The sequence below is a fragment of the Rhipicephalus microplus genome, unplaced genomic scaffold, assembly GCF_043290135.1.
Source record: "Rhipicephalus microplus isolate Deutch F79 unplaced genomic scaffold, USDA_Rmic scaffold_19, whole genome shotgun sequence".
Classification (NCBI taxonomy): Eukaryota; Metazoa; Arthropoda; class Arachnida; order Ixodida; family Ixodidae; genus Rhipicephalus; species Rhipicephalus microplus.
The window spans coordinates 6,667,098-6,680,106 of NW_027464592.1; the positions used below are offsets into that span (position 1 = coordinate 6,667,098).

The following is a 13,009-nucleotide window of genomic DNA, read 5'->3' on the forward strand; positions in this document are numbered from 1 at the left end:
CTATTAAATGCGACGCACGATGAGGAAGGTTTATAAGTTACTTTAAAATGAGCACAACGTTACGAGGCGGAGGCAAATTAGGCCATACATTTCTTCCTTGTCGTGACTATCATGTTTGAACGTGTCATTTACATTCGCCATCTATTCACGTCACCTGATCCTAAAACTGGTATATGTGGAGCTAGCGAAACGGCCACAAGCGCATCGTGAATGAATACGCTCCGTCAGAACGTTGACGCGCCTGCACGCTGGGCACAGCAACGCTGCACTAGCAACGCTAGCACTCTATAATCTGACGCCAGGCATGACCGGCGCGACCAGCGTTCGTCGGTGCGGCCAGGCGGCAACCGGCGCGAAATGTGACATAGTGCATTTCGCGCCCATAACGTTACCCCGAGAGCACTGCGTCTGCCTCTCTTCGTGACGGAGAAACGCCCGCTGCGCTCACACGCGCATGCGTTTAAGCAACGCAGCGCGACGCACGCCTGCGAGTATATGGCAGGCAGATGAGTGCCTGGCGTGGCGTCACCGTCGTGACGCGACGAAACGAACGCCGGCGCACACGCTCGCGTGGTGCCGTCGAAGTGTATTGGTGCCTTGAGTGAGGCATGTAGTCATGTTATTGCATGACACGCATCTCATAGTTATCATGCTTGCACCAGTCACATACCTTCGTAATCCATTCAGGTTTCGTAATACCTAATTTGGTATAAGTGAAGCTAGCAAAACGACGGCGAGCGTATCATGAGTGTGGCATGTGGTCATGTTATAACATGACACGCATGGTGCCACGTAACACAATATTGGTGCCACGTAAAACAAAATTTGGCATATGTGAAAGCGGATTGGCTGCGAGTACATCCTCAGTGTTGCGTGTAGTCCTGTTGTTACATAATACGCACTTCGTGCTTATCATGTTTGGATGTGCCATTTACCTATGCCACCCGTTCGTGTCGCGTAATATCGAGCTTGATAGATGTAAAGCTAGCGTGGTATGTAGTCATGTTGTTATATGACACGCATCTTATGTTTATCATGTTGGAACCAGTATCAAATCTTCGTCATTCATGCACATCCCGTAAAACCAAATCGGTATAAGTCAATCGAGCGAAACGGCCGCCAGCGCATAGTGAGTGAAGCATGTAGTAATGTTGTTATATTACACGCATCTCACGTTTATCTTGTTTGAACCACTCACATATCTTTGGCATCTATTCACGTACTTGAATACCAAATTTGGTACATGTGACGCTAGCAAAATGGCTGCGAGCCCATTATGAACATGGCATGTAGTCATATTGGTACATGACGCGCATGTCATGACTTTCATGTAAGGGTCTTTTGCTTGTGTTCACCATGCAATTATGTCATACAATACCAGTTGTGCAACATGCAATGTGAACAAAACAACCGCAAAAGCTGCAGGACCACGAATTGTAAATTATGACATTCAAGACATACATGTGACATTTTTTATGATATTGTTACGGAAAAAAAGAGACGCCGTAATGACGTGGCTGGGGATTAGATATATTCAAAACCAGCGGTAATGGCGTGCCCGGTTCACCAGCGAGTGAGCGGAGACAACTCTTCGTCTTCCTCGTCAGGAACACACGCGTATCGCCCCCTAGAATATCAATATATATGCATGTAGCATAACCCCCGGCGGCGCAAGCGCCGTCTCGGCGCATTTAAATGTCAACGTCACTAGAAGATTTGTAGGGCTTCAAGCGCGCAACATGTACAATATCCGTAGCCTGTTGAGTACATGAAGGAAACGGGGTGGCAGGTCCAATTTCATATGTTACAGGCGTAACCACACGCAGGACTCGGTATGGGCCTGTGTAGCGAGAAAGCAGTTTTTCTGACAAGCCAACTTGACGGGTCGGAAACCGGAGCAGTACCAAAGAACCGGGCGGAAAGTGTACTTCACGGTGTCGTTGGTCATACAAGCGCCTTTGCTTCTCTTGAGAGGTCAGAAGGCGAGTACACACTAAACCAAATCTGACCCTTAAGGGTGTAAATGAGCTTGTCGCCAGACGAACACCCTCTGCTCCCTATTGGGTGTTCAAAAAAGGGTGCTGAGAAAGGGTGCAGAGCTCAGCACCCTTAAGAAAAGGGTGCAGAGCAAAAATTTTGAAGGGTGTAATGAGTGCACCCTTTAAAAAAAGGTGGTGTGATGTCATAACACCCTTTCAAATGGGTGCTGGAAGGATGCTCCACATCGACGTACCAGTGGGCCAAATCTAGGATTGATGCTGGAGATGGCTAAAAATGCAGACTGCTGTATACTCTGTAGACCATGCTGAGTGACAGCCCACATACGGTTTGTTAGTACTTGAACACATGTACTAAGTCGTCCATTCCACCCTGAGCACGTGCACCATGCACGCGGCCGGCCCTCCACAGAGTTCCTTCCACAGGCGCTTATGAAACTAGCATTGAAACACAGTGACAGCTCTAGGTGGGGTTTTACATCATCGTCTTTTAAAATACACAGTGTTTCTGCAGTGAAGCTACTGGTAAGTTGGCTTCAGTGTTTTGCTTTCTCTATGTGTAGGCAAATAGAGAATCCGGCACTGTTATCGAGAAGTGCTGCAATTGCGCCTTACCCTGTCCAGGTGCTGTTCCTCGGGTTTTCGTTTTTGGCTGCTCTGGATAGAACAAGCTGCACTTCTGAAGAACAGTGTTGAATTTTAGATAAGTTTGTACTGTTGCAAGAGCAAAGTTAGCTTCACCACAAAGGAAGTGTGATTTGGCGAAGACGCCGTTCTCCAGCAGTCAACAAAGTGGAGGCCAACTTACAGCTGTCTGTACGTTTGTGTACTAGTTACCAAAGTGCCCCCAAGAAACGCTCGGCAGAGTGCCGGATGCATGGTGCAATGTTCAAGGAAGTAGACAATATGTAAATATATACCTTAAAGCAAGGTATTTTGAATAAATATGTGTTTTTCAATAATCATGAAATTGATCCCAGAGTGCATATATGGCCTGTGCTACTTATTTTTGGTCCAGAATGAATGTAATCTATTCAAGTCCTCTTGCTGCACACATGCATGCACAATTTATGGATGCTTGGTCACCATACAGACATGCATGCCTGCAAATTAAAAATTCACAAGTTTCGAATACTGGTGATTATTTCAAATGCCATATACTCACTTTGAAAGACACACAGATAATATGCACTAAATACAGAACCTTACCACATTGCGCTCTTTTAAATTATGTGTAGCAGACGTGAGCTTTTATGCATGTTAGAATGCAAGATATTAGGCCCCAACAAAAATTTACGACAAAAAAATTAACATGATGCAAATAGTCACTATTTTATTGTACATAGCATACAACCGAAAAAGATTGACAATAGTAAACATGAGCTATGACCTTCTGCATCGATTGTAATGGTGAGATCTTTGTGAGTGAGGATCAATCTTCTGTTTTTCAAATCTTTTTTTCTTACGAGTAGACAGCTTTTTTGTGACGAGACTTCTTTTCAACTTTTAACATTCTGACTTCCCTCCTTGCATAGCAGGTAACAAATAAATTATTTAGAACAACAAAATATAAGTTAGAGGCACCAGCAGTCCAAAGGCGCTTATTGAGGGTGTTGCCAGTGCCCACAAAATTGAAAAAGAAAATAGATAGGAAAGTAGGTGTGTGGTAAAACATGTGGGCTTATATAACATGCTTTGATCATCATGCTAAAAGCCTTGACTACAAACTTGCTCAAGGCTTATTTACAGCTCTCCCTTTATATATGTGTGTGTGTTTCTAAACTTGTGCGTTACAAAATCACAAATATTGGCAAAGTAATGCAAGTGGTGTTGGATTAATATAATGTGATCATTCAAACACTTGCACAATCCATCTTCAGCTGCCCAGGCGACTTTCGTTCCTTTTACAAAAGTGTGGTCAGGGCGCTCCTTCTCTACAGCACATGCGCACCCGGAAGCCTAAAATAAAGACAGAAGTAATCACAAAGAGTTTCACAAGACAGACTGTCCAAGATACAATATGCTTTGTCATGCTGGAGTGTTCTTAGTTCTATGTGAGTAGAAGTCAGCATCAAAATTCGCTTTGTTTTCAACAGAAAACATGCTTGTTGGAGGTCCCCCAGGCAAAAAACTGTGTAAACAACTTGACAGTACCTGGGGGCCTACAGAGGGTAGCATGTACAACAGATTTCACATACAAAAACAAACAGCATAGTAGAAATGAAATATATACACAAGAAACATCTGAGCAATGATTCAGCATGATGCACACGTGAAACATGAGTTAGGTTTGAGTAAAAAAGCTATTCATCAAGTAATTGCACACGTCCGATTTGAACAAACCGAATAAAGCACTGAAGTTAATCAGGGTTTTTAAAGAATTGTAAAGTGCCAATAAGCAATATTCTAGTCTAGCTCTACAATAGTGGGCGTCTCTCATAATCATATGGTGGTTTTGGGACGTTAAACCCCACATATCAATCAAGCTCTACAATAGTGTGTCATGTTTGTAGTACTAGTATTTGCCTGTTAGGTATGCTGTAGTCATGAACATATTCAGTTTTCCTAATACCTAAAGCTTAGTATGTTGCAGTCCAGCTGTTCATGTTCAATAAATAATTGTTTATGGTAGCATTTAGGTTACAAAATTGATGCTAAAAATTTGGCAGACCCCACATACTTTGGGAATCGATGTTATGCGAAACACGCATAACATGTATTTTAATTTTTTTATTGAGCGATTTTATGAAGTGGAGCTCAATATAAGTACACATTCTCGCACACACATACGTTAAACAGCCGCATATGTTTCATTTGTTATGGGGAGATGTCACACCTTTGACAACATTAGCAGTTATTGGCTGTTTCGTAACGATGCCAACAGAAACATGGATATTAGCCACACTAGAAGTGGTAGGCTGGTATGAAGCACTGGTGTTTGCGCTGGCACTCGCGACGATGGTAGCCCTCAACACTGCTACACAAATACTTCACAGGATGGTGCCTGACTACAATTGACTTTGATTCGACCTCACGGCTGCATCATAGGAGTGCACATGTAATAGTTAAAAAATTTGATAGCCTGTACTGCAATGACAGTTGATGTTACACAAACATTTGAGACTATTTAGAAAGGATAACCGAGGCTGGGCATGGCTCAGTGGTAGAATACTTAATTACCAAGCAGAATACTAGGTTTCGATTCCTGCTAGGACACTTGACTTTATTCTTTGCATTCATTTGGTCAATGCTGCCTATGTCAGCTTTTTAACATGGTAGCGTTGAAGAGCTCGTGTCGCAGAAAACCCACCGCCGGCGTCTGCCCCGTTGGTTGTGAGCGAAAAATCGTCTGTGCATCTGTGACAGAAAAATCAAATTACCTAGTTTCCAGAAACTCGAAATTCCTACTTATGACCTAATGGAGGCGTGCTAATTGCTGCAAACAAAACCCCCAAGTCGTACTACTAGACACTCAACACAGGGCTTAACACACGGAAGTCTATTGATATCGGCCAAAAATTAATGTTAGATGTACAGCGCTATTCTTTTTTCTTATTTCATGAACTACACAATGCCATGATAATTGTACCCTGGTATTTTTGGTGGGCTGTATCGCACAAAAAAAAATACAAGGATTATGTCAAAATAATGGCATCAAATTTTACCGACATGTCATGGAAATAGAGACACAGGCAACTAGTCTTATTTATAATGCTAAGAGCATTCAAGGTAAAGGCATTGAAGATAGCTGGTGGCCTTTTTTACTATCTAGGTAACAATTTTTCACTATCTAGGTATCGAAATTCTGCCATGTCAGTCATAGTTTACTGACATTGCAAGCTCAAGAAAAGTGTGGCTCTGAAGGCATCAACACAGCGTTTCGCCAGATCTTCTAAGAAGGCAGTCTTTAAAATTGCTAATGTTTTCAATTTTTTTCGCTATAAATTTCGTGCTGTGCATCCAATTGAACCTCCATCCTACTTGTTTTTTTTTGCATTCGTGCTCTCACTAACTGCTTACCTTGTCTTGTCAAGTGTTCGTTGACATAAATAGGACTACTTGATCTAAAAGGAAAGGCCACTGTAGACAGACGTAAGTTTTTTGTCTTATCCAGAACATTTCATTTGTAACATCGTTCATAATGCACTACTATTTCTTTTTCGAACTAGGCTTGTTTGTTCCTACTCTGTCTGCAGTGTCAATATCATCACAAGTAATGGTTTTTCTATGATCGCCCAAAAATTTCGGACAGCATCAAAAGAAAACCCTCATCTGAGACGCCTTTAATGTCGGATAGTTCAACCTTGAATACAGTGTGAATTCTTCAATTTTCATCTGAAGTTGCTTATTTTCACCTGGAAGTTTTTTGTGCCTGTTTCAAGGTGCGACAGGCTCTTCATGCAAAGCCTTTATTTCTACAGAGAGCGCGTCGACATTGTCACCACCTTCGTTCCACACTTCTTGAAGGACCAAAGTTCAGTATAAATTTTGTGCTTGAAATCCTCTGTTTACCATGACAAACAATTCACAGGAAACATTAGTACTCTTGCTTGGCAGGAGTGCGTGCAGTAATACTAACACAATTAAAACAAGAAATAGGTGTCTCACCTATGCAAAAATGATTTTGGCAAGCATTGTGAAGACCACACACACTGCTGCCAAACTGAGGAGAATATGGAGAGTACTTCATATAAGTAGGCAGCGTCCAGTAGCTTGGTGAGGCACAGGGCATAAGCAGGGTGAACAGAGCTGATGCTTGAAACAATGGTTCAGAATTCGCTGGTGGTTGGGCTCCTTGACCTTGTCAGGAAATTTTCTTCAACAGCCTCACTCAAATGAAATGACAGACCATGCCGAAGAATTTCTGCACCAGTGCAAAAAATTATTTTAGTGAGGTTTGTCTAGACTTCATACGCAGCTTGCCAAATTGCAGTGAATGGGTACAAACGCATGGCCAACATATATTTATTGGCACGCAACTGAGAAATACAAAAAGGGCATGCTGCAATATAAATACAACGAAAAACATGCTGCTGCAGAGCTTTTCATGTCGATGTCATACATGTGAACTTTCATTCACCTTTATAGCTCATTCATGCACGAAGATGAAGTTAGAACTCTTAGATGAAGACACCCCTTTTTAGCTGTATCGACTGCGCGTAATTAAGAGATAAGCATGCGTGAGTAATGCTGTTGTTTGCAATCAATAAATTCTGTTCTTGAAGCTGACCAAATATATGCACGAGTGCATCCAGAGAGGCACATTTGCATTTCTGTAGGTATGATACCCATGTGATGTGTTTCTTAAGTAAATGCCATGCAATATGCACCATATGAATATTTTATTCCGTAAAATTGCAATACCACTGCATATACATGTCAGTATGCGCATATGCATCCACTGCAGATAAAGCATAAAATTAAAGCAATACTGACACATGAATTTTTTACCAAGGTAGTGGAGGGCTCCAGAAATTTCGACCACCTGGGGTTCTTTAACGTGCACACAAATCTGAGAACACAGGCCTACAGCATTTTCACCTTTATCGAAAAAGCAGCCAGCAAGGCCGGAATATCATCCTGCGACCTTCGGGTTAGAAACCGAGTACCTTAGCGACTAGACCACTGCGACAGGACTTCAATCTTCCTGTTCCCCCGTGTAGGGTGATAGACCGTCTTTGCTGGTCTGGCTAACCTCCCTGCCTTTCCTTCTCTACCATTTATTCTCATGAGTTCAACAAATGAAGCTTTCTTCAAACGGCTAACATTCGGACGTTTATAATTTGCCTGAAATTGAGTTCACTAAATGAATATTGTGTGCTGCTTCATAGTGATCATTTATCTAAATTGTTCTGGTTGGCTAAAGAGGCACTACTCCTCACTTCTAATCAAACAGCACACGCTGTCTAATGACCATAGGGGAGGAATAGCGGAAACGCTAAGACAAAACATCCATCTTGAACCCCATGCCATCACAATGAAGAAGGCAAGCTTCTGCAATATTGAACGGCAACCAGGATCTCAGACACTGCTGATAGCTACATAACGTAATGGTTTCCCAACATGACGTAAAGGCAGCAGAATCACATATTGCCTAACCTGCTTAATTATGATAACGATGAGGCCATAACGTTATTGGCCTCTGTATGCTACTAACAATTTACCTTGCATCCCATGTGACATTAACATTCAATATGACGTCATAAATCTTGCATCCCACCATGTGGTCTAAGTACCAACAAGGCGGTTTTAGTGACGTCGGTGCAAGGCAATAAACAACAATCACTTGGTGAACATTATTTTTGATATTATTGAATTGGTCTGATGCATACATCTTCAAAAAATGGCAGTTTAGATTTGTTCATTCTTAGATAAATACAATGTCTAAGTTTGCATGTCAGCAGCAACATATGCACGCCTTTGGCACGCATACTGTGATGTATAACCTTATTGTGTTTTGAGCAATAAATTAGGCATTCATACACTGCACATATCACAGGTCACTTGTAAATCTGCAGCGAGGTCATAAAGAATTCATGATATCAGATAAAGCGTTACACTTGTATTCGAAAGTGTCATTGGAAGTTTGGGTAGAACTTAGTTTTAGAATGTTTGTAGACGTATAGGTATTCGGCAAAGTTTTAACTCCAAAGCGGGCTGCAGCGCCCACAATTCTTTTACAAACCAGAAGAATGCAATGATATGTGAACAGGGGGGAACAAGCAGTACCACCAAAATTGCACTCGAACGAGTGAACTACTGCTCAACCTAGCGCTTGCACAGCTAAGGTACGGCTATGCGGCCACTCATAGAGAAAATGTATTGACCCAGGCGTAACTGCACGCTTTGAGAACCGCACCTACAGCACGCTGTGTCAAGTTTACGCACACTTATATAGGCTGAATATCACGGTAATTTAATATTATACGTGCCCGGTGGATGCAAACACATTTGGTCACACAGGAAAACACATCTACCTTATAGTAGTCACACACATTTAATGATCATGTAGCTGTTGAAAAGAGGACGCGTAACATATAAAACTTTCTTCATATACCTCTTTGGCACAGAAAACGAACAAGGCCGCGTATATACCAACGCGGACACCACGTTATTCTTCTCCATTCTTCTAAATTAAATACGTAAAGATCTAATTCAACGCGAATCACCGGAATACTCAAACGCACGCGACACACAGACCACGCTTACGGCTTCCATGCGCAGTCCCCGAACGGCGTCCGACGGCATTGCAAAAATATTGTCACGGGGGTCGTGACGTGGCCGAAGACAGGAGACTTCGTGTTGGGATTGAACTGTTTATTTGGGCGAACCTGTGCCCGGTAAACGGAAAGTCCAATTACAGCAGCAGTCTCGCACAGATAGCAAGCAGTCTCGGACTGATAGCGGCGAACGGAGCGTCGGCCTTCGATCAACAACTACTGACAAGCGGCGAAGCGTGTCGACATTTATACTCTTGCCATCGAATGTTCTAGCGTTATCGCTGGCGGTGGCGTAGGTTCCAGAACAATCTGTATCGTTCGCACAGTGGGCGTGATCTTATCGAAATGATCTACTACAGTCCGGAACCTTCTGGAAAACTGCAGGCGCGGTTGGCGCTGAGAATCGTGTGGTGTTTTGGGACGATAACGAAAACTTGGGAAATGGAACGTGGCAATATAGTGATTCATAGCGTGAAGAGCATCGCCCGCCGACTCACAGCATCACAGCGCACATTGCTTTAACCTCCTTCCCCACAGAAAAAATTCATCCGCGCGTAACGTCCCTGAGCTTAGACTTGAGCCTAATGAAATCAGACACGCCAGCAGGCTCGCTACGTTAATAAAAACTCACTTATCGTCTACCAGCTAGAAAAACCTTAGTTCACAACGTTATTATACTATAGCGCTTGCGGTGTTAACCGCGGGAGGCGCCGAGGACGCGAGCGGTAGCACAACAGCCTGGATCGAGCACGCCGCGGCCTGGCCGGAGAAGCAAAAAACAAAGCCTCGACAGCAGAAACATCCACCTACCTTTTTAGTTTGGCGAGCGCTCGACGGTACAAAGCAGCCGGTCCTCTCTTGAGTATAGTGCATCTTCGTAACAAGCAGCACCGACAGAACACGAAAGACAGCGCAAGCACACTTTGAACAACATAGAAAATCGACTTTAAACGCGTGGCACACGGCCGTTGCGGCCTCCAGGAAGATACCGCCATTTCTGTCCTGCTGACGCCACCAATCCGCATTTGCGCACACAATTTTTTATATGATAAGTAAATACATAATTTCTGCTTAAATTTTAAGTAAAAATTAGTGAAAATAGAAGATACGCTAGTGTGTATTGCGTGGAATATTTTTTTCTTTGAAAATGACAAAATCACATAACGCGTATTTGCGCGAAATTTGAAATGTGAAAGAGCGCGCGAAATTTGAAACGTTTGCTTGCTTGTGTATTTCTTGTACCAATACCTTGTTAACATTTGTACATTGGTTGTGTGGTTCAGCTGGCTGTTAAAAACAGTGTTAAAGCGGTTGCATATTAGTACAAAGTACAGGCAGCAAGCAAAATTTCTCACAACAAAATATGCGTATTAGTTGGCAAGCAATATTTTAGCTGTCTTTAGTGAATTTTTTATAGGAAAATGTTTAAGTCAAGTCTCATTTTAACTTGTTTCGAATAATATTTCTATGAACAAAATCAAGAAAACGTTTCTTTAATGTTATAATATCAAAACGTCAAAGTCCATAGCCCGCCATAAAAATTGGTAACACGTGTCAACTGATACACTGTAAGGTTAACAAATATTTGTACAACACAAAAACTATTTTATCTACCACGGTCTTGTTGGTTTGTATTTCTTTGCATTAACAAATGTATGATTTATATATACTGTCATGAACGAAGCTTTGTTTTCAATGTTAGGCGCAAACGAGGCCGAGAGCTCTATATGTGTAAGTCACAATCCTGTTGTAGCTCTACAAGCGGCGTACTCCGCCATTGGCTAGTGAGCTTGTAGCGCATGGCTTGGTCAGCACCGACCGTGAGGCGACGAGAAAAAGGTAGCAAGAATGCAAGAACCAGTGCAGAACTTACGTTCAGTCGGGCACTATCGCTATTCAGATATCCGTTACTGCGGTGGGGCTATTAATGAGACCATGGTGTCTAACCAGTAGACATCTAAAAGCTGTTGGTTATGCTCTATGACCACGTTACTCACAAAGCTTTGTCGGCGACTGTGCACCCTAATGGGTGCTCATCAGCACCCATCAGTTGTTGCACCCTTTTTGCACCCTAGTTTCCACCCTTTTGATGTGTTCACACTTAAGGTTCCGCTTGTATGGTGCTGAGACGCGAATAGGGTGCTCAAAGGGTGTGCTTAGGGTGTCGGCACCCTTTTGACACCCTTAAGGGTCAGAATCGGTTTACTGTGTACGTGTGATTTCGCGTGCGTGAGCGGCCCGAGTGATAGCGTCTATGGCATATTCACTGGTCGGAACTCCAGGGGACGGTATGACGGTGTCTAGAGGCAATGTTGGTTCTCGGCGAAACAGCAGAAAAAATGGAAAGTAACTGGCAGTGTTATGGCGCGAAGAATTGTAGACAAATGTGACGTACGGCAACGCGAGATCCCAGTCGGTGTGGATGGTAGAAACATACTTAGCGAGCATGTCTGTAAGAGTTCTATTTAGGCGCTCCGTGAGTCCATTGTTTTGCGGGTGGTATGGCGTAGTCAGCTTGTGTCTAGTTTTACAGAACTGCAAGATGTCGGCTATGACCTTCGAAGAAAGGTGTGGCCACGGTCTGTAAGCAGCTGCCGTGGGGTTCCGTGCTGCAAAATTACGTCCTTGAGAAGGAAGTCTTATTTATTTATTATTTATTTTCACATACTGCAGCCCATTAAGGGCTATGGCAGAAGTGGGTGAAAAAAAAACAGAGCAGAGAATTACAAAAGTACCACTTCCGGGAACACTATATAAAATAACACACGAACAAAAATACAATATACATGGCATTTCCATTCAGTACAAAAATAAACATCCAATGAATGGGCACTGCGGGACGTACATATTAATAGAACAGAGCAAGGAACTATTGGTTAGATACGACTTCTAAGAGAAGGCAGGAATTGATTTATCGGTGCACTCCTAATCTCACCCGGCAGTAAATTCCATTGTTCTATGGTTCTAGGAAAAAAGCTAAATTTGAATAGATTGGTGTGTGCGTGAAAATGGGCGAGGTTTAGGGCATGATTATTTCGAGTAACGGTTGGCATAGCATACGTAAGATAGCTGTTATCGGAGAGACGGTTAACTGAGTGAACGATGCCATGCAAGAATTTGAGCGACTCGATATCTCGTCGAGTAGAGAGTGAGGTTAAATTTAAAGTGGTAATGGCGGATGTAGGCGAACAATGATGGTCATAGCGTCGACAAATGAAACGGATTGCTTTTTTTTGCACAGATTCAATTTGTTTTATTTCTCTTTTTTTGTACGGACACCAAACGATAGAGGCATAATCAAGAACTGGACGAATTAGTGTTTTGTACATAAGTAATTTAGTCTCATATGGGGAAGTTCTGAGGGTACGCCTTAGGTAGCCTAGTTTTTTAAGAGATTTGGTGCAGACTGAATTGATATGTTTAGACCAGGAGAGGTTAGTGGTAAAAATCACGCCAAGGTATTTATAGTCTCAAACCCTTTGGAGAATCAGATCATTGAAAGAGTAGTTGAAAACGGAAGTCTGCGTTTTGGTAGTAAACGACATCAAGACAGTTTTACGGAAATTGATATTCATTTGCCATGTGTCACACCATGAGCAAAAGGCACTAAACGAATCATTGAGAAGATAGTGATCTTGAACGGAGTTAATGGTGTTATATAGAACGCAGTCATCGGCGTAGAGACGTAATTTACAGGTAATAGATTGTGGTAAGTCATTAATAAAAATCACAAATAATAAAGGACCAAGAACGGATCCTTGTGGTACCCCTGATGTGACTTTGATTAGAGAT

General features: G+C 42.6%; 1 long non-coding RNA gene across 1 annotated transcript; it reads right to left on the reverse strand.

Annotated features, from left to right (window-relative positions):
• Nucleotides 1–3,304: 3,304 nt before the first annotated feature.
• LOC142785221 (uncharacterized) lies at nt 3,305–6,753 on the reverse strand. Its single transcript, XR_012888875.1, has 2 exons — nt 6,606–6,753; nt 3,305–3,956 (listed from the first exon to the last, which is right to left on the reverse strand). It is a non-coding gene; the product is annotated as an uncharacterized LOC142785221 (long non-coding RNA).
• Between the last annotated feature and the right edge of the window lie 6,256 nt (nt 6,754–13,009).